Source organism: Hetaerina americana, unplaced genomic scaffold (genome assembly GCF_022747635.1).
Source record: "Hetaerina americana unplaced genomic scaffold, ioHetAmer1.1.p SCAF_8, whole genome shotgun sequence".
Taxonomy (NCBI): Eukaryota; Metazoa; Arthropoda; class Insecta; order Odonata; family Calopterygidae; genus Hetaerina; species Hetaerina americana.
In genome coordinates, this window is record NW_027287427.1 from 45259495 (window position 1) to 45270524 (window position 11030).

Below are 11030 nucleotides of genomic sequence, written 5' to 3' on the forward strand. Positions count from 1 at the left end.
TAAGTCCTCAGGAAAAATAGAAAAACAATCTCTTGGAAATTGTAAGAAATTACTGAACAACCCACTTAATAGGCATGCTGGACAAATTGAAGCTTTGCAGATTTGAAAAAGGATTTAGTTAATGCGGATTTGAGAAAGGGGTTACTTAGATAAGTAGCGGTGGTTACTATTCATAGTCATCCAAAACTTACCTCAAACGGTATACGAAAATAATTAAACAATTAGAGAAACTAAGTTGAACAGAGAGGAAGTTTAACGACGAAGCTTTAATACGGTTGGAGAAGTGAGGGGGTTGCTAGGAAATCTGTAAAAGGCAAAAAAAATTGATGAAGGTTGTGAGGTGTTGAGGACCATGATGAATGGGAAAATGCCTCGTAAGATGAAGGAAGAGAATAGGATTTTGTTCAGGATGAGCTTAGGAAGAAATTATGAAGACATTAAGAAAGAAGTAATATCGAGATATTAAATGGAAGTTCTCGCGATACGCAGAAGATGATAGTCGTTAACTAACCCCCTGAGAATGAATCTAATAAAAACACTACTCTATACTTGTCATAAGCTCTTTGTATTTATATTGGACGAGGAGATGTAATGAACTATGCAAAGCAAACCTCGGGGATATCAAAATTAATTTTTTCATGGACGATGCGTCACGCTGGCTGATACACCATATAAGGGTTTAAGACAGTGAACAACCCCCCCCCCCCTTAAAGATGAGATCATCTCTGACTCGAATAAACTTAATATCCCAATTTAACGCATCGTTCTTCGAGGGGGAATGAATAAGAAATGGCATCGGGCATCAAACAAACTCTATATCCGCTTTCACTCAAAATACGTGAATTGGAAATAACCTATGTTGACGAGACACCGATTTGGGCCGTGTAATTTTCGCGTCAGCTGTTCCCCGCTGATTTCGTTCATGAGCACGCTTCCCGCGGTGCAATACCCAGCCCATTCCAAATGATATCTCTTCTGCCAGGATGCATATTTGACGTCGCGGGAGGTTTTCTTTGCGCAATCGACCTTGGGTGAGCGAGTAGAGGTATATTTAGTCACAACCATCCTTGGCCGACTTGGGCAGCTGGACAATGCTTTGCAAACAGGACGAAGTAATGCGCTTCTTGATGCCGTTATTTTCATCCTCCAATGACCCTACCGAGGTCGTGAACTTGAAAATTTGTTCGTAGTTGTAAAAAAAGCCTAAAATACAATCATAAATGCGGAATACACATCCGATAACATATTTCAAAAAGGGCAGATTGTTACAGAAAAAGAAGAAGAGATAAATGTTTGGTGTAGATAGTTAATTTTGAGGCCCAGTCTTCAATAGAGCTTCCGGGTCCTCCGAGCTTACTGACCGGAGGACTCGGATGAGCATCACTCTCACCTATCAAACCAATCTTAGGGATGATTACTGCCATTTTAGATATTCAACGGCAACAGCAAATGTAAAAGTGTATATTGCCTATTGCGCTCACCGCCATGGGTTTAGATATCCTACCAGTTGGTTGGATTAATATTAACATATTAATAAATTAACTCAAAAACTGGCACAAATCTGTTATGCATTCCGGGTACTCAAGGAAATCATTTGCATTAAGGTATTGAGAACTATATATTTTGGCTATGTGCAGTCACTTCTCAATTATGGTATTCCCTTTTGGGGCTCCTCTATCTTCCTTCCAAAATTATTTAAAATGCAAAAAAAGATTATTCGCATAATAACTTATTCTAATAATAGAGCTCCCAGTAAGCCTATTTTTGAAAAACTAGAAATCTTACCTCTTCCTTGCATGTACATTCTTGAAACAGTGTCTCTTATCAACAAAAATCAAGACATGTTTATTAAAAATTGTGACCTTCATAGTCATAATACGAGAAGCCAAAATGCATTCCATGTAAGTCAGCACAAAGTAAATAAAACGATTAAAGGGATAGATCATCAGGGAATACTTATGTACAATAAATTGCCTGCTTATATTAAAAATATCAAAAGTTCCTTTAAATTCAAGTGTGCCGTGAAAAAACTACTTTCATGTAAATTAATCTATAGTGTAGATGATTTTCTAATGCATACCATTTTTAATGTATAATTGCAATGTATTAATACCAAAAAAATTGTAAATTCTATGTATTTGTATTTTTCATATTGTTTTGATATTTTGCATAATGTTTTTTTATTGATATGAAGTGTAAAACATGTATTGACAAAGCCATGCATAATTCTATGCTTATGGTGAATGAATAAATTGAATTGCATTGAATAAGGCACTAGATTAAAAAATGTCTAATATCTAACAAGTACAGGGAGAGGAACTGCCCCCACCCCTACCCTGACGTATGAATTTTACACGCCGTCGGGCTTAGTACTGCGTGAACTCAATCATTACCTACCAAACTGACCTTCGCGTTGATTACTTTGTTTATGTTTTCTTTATTCATCAAGTGACATATTGACCCATAGTAAGATACCACTCGTCACATCACCACTCGTTACTTCAAAGAAAACAGCTATCTAATACAGAGTGTTCGCTATCCAGAGAGAATATTTTCAGTTTTTCGGAGCGCTCGACCTCCTCGATCAAGTTTGTTAGGACAATATTTGGTTATGTGTTAATAATTATTGACTGAAGGGGTCAGAAATATTAAGGAACGGTAGTTGGCCTCATTTTTAAGTGTATCTCTGGTGCAACCGTAATACTAACTAACAATAACTAACTAATACTAAACTAATACGTTTTCCGGAAGGATATGAGAAAACGTGAAGAATACTGGGTCCTCCGTCTTCGAGTCCATCCTCGAGGTCACGTGTCATGCTGTCTTATTAGGAGTGATATTGGGATGTAGCGGTGGTGATTCTCATCCAAAAACTACCTTAATACGTAGCAGTAATAACTAGTTACCGACTCGGTAATTATGAAAACAACCCCTTCTTTTCTCATCACGTGGCCAAATCATTGCAATCTTGCCTATCTCATCTTCTTACCCATTAGCACCACTTCATTCACTTTGAATGTTGCCACAAGGACAACTGCCTAATTGTAACGAGATTCATATAATACTAATAATAATAATCTTTCCTTTAACTCTCTCAGTCATTATTCCATCCTTTCTCGTTAAGCCACACGAAATTTTCAGCCTTTTTCTCTTTGCTATATCCATTAGCCTTTAAGAAAATCATCCAAAACTCGAGTTTCTAGTTCACCTAGAAGTGCGTGTCTCATGAGATGTGAGAATGCATAAATACTTCAATCAACGCAATGGCCGGAAAACGGTTGATTCCCTTAGAGGAAGATAATGTAATCGATGCTTGCAGGTATCATCTTAGCGTCCTGATACCAACCCTCCTGGGATTACAAGGAAATTTTTTTTAAGGTTTCCGGAAGATATCAAGGTTAGGTTTTATCTCTGTGCTGCATAAAACTCGAAGGCTTTTGCCCTCTCAGGAGAGGGAGAGTTTCGCGCTTGCGATATACCACAGCAGGGATCGCTGCCTAGCGGTGTCTTGCGGGGTACATAAATAAATAGATGGTGCGGTGGCTGAGGTACTGGCTTCCCAACTAGAGGTACCCACCCAGGGTTCGAATCCCAGAAGCGGCAGATATTTTTCAGTGGTATCCCGACCCCTACTTGAGGTGCTTTGTGGAGGGTACTTTGAGTGAGTACGCCGTCCGTAGGATGGGACGTTAAGCTGCGGACCCCTTCGCGCCTTTCGTAAAGAGTAGATGACGACGCCGGATTTCTCTCCACCCTTCATCCTTTCCTGCCCATCCCTAATGGCGAAACTGACTTCAGCTGTCGCTCGCCTCCCCTAAATACTAATACTACTACTGCCATAGCGTAGCGCCACAATGCAGGGAAGCGCGTAAGGGGAAAGAATTACCGCGCACCAGTTGCAAGCATACGCCAAGTTAAGTTTTTCATGAAATGCCCATTGTGTTCAGTATACCTTAAAAAAACTAACGCTGTTTTTGTTCAAATAATTTTGAAATTTCATAAAAAGATCAGCCAGTAATTTTTTTATTTCATTACAATCAGTAGGCTCTGACGTGGTAATCAAGTAGAGAGAGCGCTGGGCTACTGACCCGAAGGCCCAAGTTTAATTCAATGACCGTCAAATTTGGGGACACGCTATAGTCTAGTCTGTAGACTTATTGACTAGAGGGGCTGGGGTTGATTCCGGGTGACGCCTCTGGGCACCCCCAGATTCACCGAATTTGTGTGAATTTTCGGGTAACAGGATTTATTGAGAAATCACAGGCGATACAGTGGAAGGAACTGGCACTCCTTAATATCCCATTGTATATGTATATAGTATTTCTCACGACGCATAGAGCTAGGCATTAGGCGAACTCTACTATCATCAGTCTTAGAGTTTATGACTGCGGCATAAAATAATGAAGATGCGGAATTCATATGAGAATACATATACTCACGGATGCATATGTACTCAGTAAGTTTAGCGCTGAGTAATTGACCGGAGGGCGCGGGTTCAATTCCATTTTTGGGTTCGACTTTTGGGTGACATATTTTCTTTGAAACCAATGTGTGAATTGCACAAACGCCCTTATTATGCGGAGACATTTGTGCTCACTTATCTAACCAATCATCGGGCTGTCGGGTTACAATGGTTTGGTTTGGATAAGTGCTCATATTCATACATTCAAAATATTCTATTTATTTGAAGTTAGGATTTGAACTGTGGCTAAAGACCATTACTTTTTACTTATCACTATAGCTTACTCTTGTTTATCCTAGATTATTTCCTTCTTCGTGTACATCACCACGTGATTTCTGCCTGATTTCATGCTGTCTAGAATAGCTATTCTCTTCCTTCCTCAACCCATCTTGCTCATATCACAGAAAATAATTATTTATTCTCGAAGCCATCCACATGCAGATGATAATTTCTAGAACGATAAATACTGTATATAAACAGGCGAACGTGGGAAAAATCACTCATTTTGTGCTTAAGCACCACAGAGTCAAGACTAATTCGCCCAATAGGGGTATACGCTACAGAGTTCTGACGAGGCTCAGACATAGCTATGCACTTGCATTGAATTTAAAGGTAGTAAATCCGCCACTTTTTTTCTTATCTCATTGCCTCGGAAATCGAGTTACACTTTAGAACCTTAAAATTTCATTGAGCTACAACATCCTCAGCTCCTGTCTGAATCAGACGCACCAATTCTTAAAAAATGCTAGGATTACGTGCTCAATTTGAATAACATGACACAATGAGTATTACCTCCAATTGTTGACCACCCTGACCTCCGACAAAGTCGAACGAATCGAGGCGCCATCCGTATGAAACGGGGAGTGGCGCACTTATTTCAGGAAAAGTGGTACTACACAGAAACCTGTTCAAGCAAACTTTTAAATAACTTTGAGTTAAGATAATTCAGACCAAAAATATAGTTAAAGGATGGTGGCGTCTAGGATATAAAGAGATAGGAATTTCTAGGACAGTTTTTGTTGCTCATTTTGTCTCTACTATAGGAACCGTTGATGGTCTTTTTAGGAATCTATCAAATTAGCGTGACCCCTACACGCTTACCTAATAGATAAAACTTTAACATTTAGGCTACCCATCATTCAATTCCCGGGATAAGTAATTGACGTGGTTTCTCGTTGCCTTCCTCAATTGTGTGTTTAACGTGACAACATCGCTAATGGCCGCCCCACTGGGGTCAGACGCCTTGGCAGCCGCCTCACCGAGGAACAAACACTGCAACGTTTGGTCAATAGTGTCCATCCATAAGCTTCCTAAACCAGTAGATTACAAATAAAAAGATTAGTAGTTACACTAACGTTATTGTACGGGCGCAACCTACCACCTTGAAAAAACGTCAGGCCCAAGTCTTGCCACGATTCTAAAAGGACAGCACAAAGTTTTCATGCGAATACGATATCTGCTAATTTTTTGAGGAAGAAAGTATCCCGCATTGCTCAATCTTTATTTAACGACAGGAAGTTAGCGTGTGGGTACTCTTAAGAGATTTTCTCGAATTCTGCGCGTGCTCGTTGAATCTGAACGCTTTTAGTTTTCAGATAAATGGCTTCCAGGAAGCTTAGATTCTAAATATATATCGGAAAAAAAAATATATATATATATGTATATATATATACTATATATATATATATAATATATATATATATATACTCGTATATATATTTACTTCTATATCTTCAGAGGAAGACGGATTGTTTCCGTCGAAATATCAAGAAATAACGTGTGAGTGTTCTTCCTTTTTTTGTGTTTCTATATTGTGTGTTACTGTGTATTGTACTATTCGGCACTTCCGTGTTACGTCTACGAAAGCATATATATATATATATATATACTACCTTGATCAAAAATTTCCCGGAATTTATTCAGAAAATTAAAAATACAAGTTTATTCATCGAAATCTATATTGTCCCCTTCAAGGTAATCCCCATCGACTGCAACACACTTATGCCAGCGCTTGATCCAATCCTCAAAACATTTTTTATATTCGGTTTTCGGTATGTCCATCAGTGCTTCCTGCGATTTTTCCATTACTTCCTCTCGGCTGCTAAAACGCGTTCCCCGTAATGGTTTTTTAACTCGATTGAACAGAAAGAAGTCACAGGGAGCCAAATCAGGTGAATTCGGTGGCTGTTGGATGGTATTTGTTGCATTTTTCGTCAAAAAATTACGAATAATGATAGCACTGTGCGACGGTGCGTTATCATGGTGCAAAATCCACGAGTTTTCTGCCCACATTTCTGGTCTCTTTCGGCGAATTGCTTCACGCAAACGTCTCATAACGCCCAAATAATACTCTTTGTTTACTGTCTGGCCTTCTGGCAAAAATTCATGATGCACTACACCGTTGTAATCCATGAAAACCGTCAGCATTGCCTTCTTTTTTGACTGAAAACGACGTGGTTTTTTTGGTCTCGGCTCATTTGGTGAACGCCATTCACTTGCCTGATGTCTGGATTGCGTGTCGTACTCATAAACCCACGTCTCGTCTCCAGTAATGATCCTTTTGATGAATGTGGGATCGGATTCAGCCTCGCAAATCATGTCTTTTGCGACGTCAACACGGTCTCTTTTTTGCATGAAATTGAGGTCTTTTGGCACTTTAACTTTGCTGCTACACGACGGAAACCCAAATCATTAACCACAATGTCTTGGGCGGATCCATAGGCAATGTTCAAGTCCTCCGCTATTTCTCTGATGGTTAATTTGCGGTTATTGACCAACATTTCTTTTACTTTATCAATTTTTTCACCGACTTTCGATGTCGATGGTCTGCCACTGCGTTCATCATCTTCGATTGACTCACGACCACTTCTGAACCGCTCGTGCCACTGGTAAACGACCGTTTTTTTTAGAGAATCGTTGCCGAAACACTTTTCCAACATTTCCAACGTCCGTGCGCCACTAAATCCGTTTTTTACGCAAAATTTAATACAAGTTCGTTGTTGCAAATTTAAATCCATTTCTGAAATTGTAAAAAATCGCCAACACACACAGAGATAGATGTACTCTTGGCTACGTAACTTTTGCAAATGTCAAGTTATGACACTAAGATTTAAAGGGAATATCAACAACAGATGTACCAATTTAACAAAAAAAAACAGAACTCAAATCGGAACGATGGGAGCGCCACACGGTGGTTATTCCGGGAACTTTTTGATCAAGGTAGTATATATATATATATATATATATATATATATATATATATATATATATATATATACATACATACGATATATATGTATACGATAACTGACCGGAGGATACATTTTCCAACAAACAAAATAAACGTGAACCAATAGCGGATTTAGGGAACTCGTATGGAGGAGCGCCTTTACAATGAATGAATAAAAATAATTTTCTAACTATACTCTCTCTCTCAAGATATTTAGCATTAAAATGTTTTCGTGGGCATCAAAAAAGAAATCTCGTGCATATCGATAATTTTTATTTTCAATAGTTTATTTGCAAGTCGAACATAGCCCTCAAGGGAGAATGAGTCCATTTTGGAACCGCTCCTGCGTGAAGCAAGTACATGTATTTATCATAGAAGTAAGACGGTTGACGGTACCAAGAGAACTGAACTGGGATTGATCAGAATAGTCACCGGTAACAATCTCCACGCAGATGGACGCTCAAGTGATTGAATTACGATTTCGTTTCAGAGCAATTAACCACTGCTCCGCCTTCCTGATAAAAAGAGATAACGAACGGAAAATGCAAACAGACCTTTTTTCCCGTAAATAAAGATTGACATTGTGATACCCTTGGCACACTATCTTCACTCTGAACCACCGCTCAAGGGACAGCAGGGGAATTACATAGGCGGAGCGAAGCTTCATGCGTCATATGCTCGCAGTTCATTATGCAGGGCCAAGGCGAGTTGTGCTTCTTCGCCATTTTTTAAAGAAATTTGGATAGACTTTTTAATATCTGGTATAAATCAGCTTTATATTGACCTATCATCTTGGTTTAACTTAATAAATATAAGTTACAAACTGAATGTGACACATTTTATCAATGGACTAAGGTAAAAACAATTCCTTGTGTTAAAAATATTACTAGCGTTAAAAATACATTAAATTCAAGCATTTTCTCCGTTTGTGCGTTCTGGAGCATATTCAACTTTCATTAGGTCCATTCTTAAGACAATAGGTGCTAATTTTCGGCTTTTCAAAGTTTACATACAATTATAAGCATTAAATGATGTTTTATAATGGTTCATGGCAATAGCAAATGTTTAGATATCATAATATACTTAACAAAGGAAACAGTCATGTTATACTTTATCATTTAAAATCAACTTTCCCACATAGACTAATGACTTATTAATAGTTTTAAACATATAACGTATGCAACAGTTTTGCCCTAAAACGACAGTGTAAATGATGTGCTTGTTCATAAATCGTTTATTTTGTTTGTAGTCCACTGTGTTATGGGCGACCCCTGAAAATCACTATGGTTTTCTTTTGAGATTCTACAACATGGACGTAAATGGTGTACAGTGTCTTCTTAATCCTCTCTTAGTTCCCGTTTCCTCCCAAACGTTTAGCAATTCTGACTATATTCTGACGTATTCTTCAACTTTTCATCGCCGTATTTCCCTGGCAAAATTTCTCTCTTCCCCAAGTTATCCCAGCTACTTCTCTTCCTTTTCCCAGCTTATCCTGACCATCCTTCTCCAATTCCTCGCCGTCGTCTCCATTATATTCTTTTTTACTTTCATTAAATACCAGGTCATAGCTATTCAGCTTTTCCCTCTATAGTATCACAGTCAACTGGGCTTGGATAAGCTTGCGATGGTCCCTGGCCCTACAAACTTAAGCCCTGAATAACAGCTCATAAATTATCCTCCGAATAAATACAACAATTGTTCTGCACATTTCCTACCCCCCCGATTTCGATTTATAATGCATATTTTTTTCCACCTCTGCCTCGCTTTCTCAGCATTAGCTATTCTCTCTATGTTGCTTCTCTCTAGCTATTCTTGCCTATTAGCATCTTCAGGAACCCAATGACACTCAGATCTTCTACATTAATTTGTCCTGCCTTCTTCAAATTTCTCCCAACAGTCGTTTCCCTCCATATTGGTTAGTACTTCTTTGTTTGTTTTCATTTTTGTTCAGTTTATAATTACATTTTTCAATAAACTGCGGGAGATGCAATAACTTTTAACGGAGTCCTCCGCTAAACGTTGCATTACAATGCAACAATTTCAGAGTGTACAAATCATTCTCCTTGACTATTTATTATTCACAATTAAAGTCTTAAAATTAAGTATGTTTATTTAAGTATGTTCCAAGAAAAATATGATAAAATTTTATGATATCATAAATGCTGCCATGACACTCACATTACGATATTTATCATGTTTTACGCTAGCAAATTAGTATCCTTTTCCAGTAAGAGTCCTTTTAATCATTTCCTTTCCTTTATCATGACTAATTAGTGCCTAAGTGGAAACGTTTTCCTTATTTTGCACGTGGTAGAAGCCGATTAGTTAAATTTTTTAAGTAGACACAATAAGGATATCCTTCAGATACTGATTCGTGAACCTAATCACCCTCAACTAAAAAAATTTCCAATTAGGTAATTCAAAAACACTTAAATCCTAACTAGTATTTACCAAAATAGTGCGTTTCTCGCGATATATAAGCCTTGAGTTTTATCATAATACAATCGCTAAATAATCAAGTACACTTTTCCATTACGTGTTACCGGATAGAGTTGAGTTACGAGTAAAGCTGTTGCGAAACTAAATAGCACCGTTTCGCGTTACGTCACCCTGGGATCCCCTCAACACAACGAAGTATTCACATAGATTCTTTGGGTGTCTACAGAGAAACCAGGTTACGGGTAGTTAAAGTATTACTCCAACTCCTCTCGAAGTAAAGATAAACAAAATTTGATGCTTCTATGGTGACCACGCTCATCCAGTCCTGCCCGTCCTATTTACTTTCTAATTCATATCGTCCTATCACCACTGTCAACTTAGCCACAGGCGGGTTACTCCTATACACTTTGCGCATGGCCACGTTCTTTAATTCACAGCATATGTGCACAGATGGCAAATGTGGTTGCCCCTCCCGTATACGCATGTATATTCTGCTTTCAGATGTTTATTTCCTCGTTCTATCTCGTCTCTTTTTGTAGATGCCTTCGGCAAATACTTCTTCGACTCAACGCCAAACGTTACGATTCCGCGAAACGCGATCATATATGAGCTGACGTACGTGTACTGATTATGGATTAACGCAGCCGGAATTATTTTGTCCACACTTATATTTATTAAAATTACTATGAGAGTAACAACCTACAATGAACTGGAAAGTACGGCAATGGAGAGAGACCATTGGCAGCAACGACAAGGCTTCGCCTTTAGAAGATGATGATGCTTAAATTGCCGCAACTTCTTCGGCCTTTCGTTATTACTTTCCAATCCATTTTATTTTGGCAAAGCACATCTTTAAAGAATTTAATAATTCTAATTTGAGAAGAAAATACCGCGCGAGTT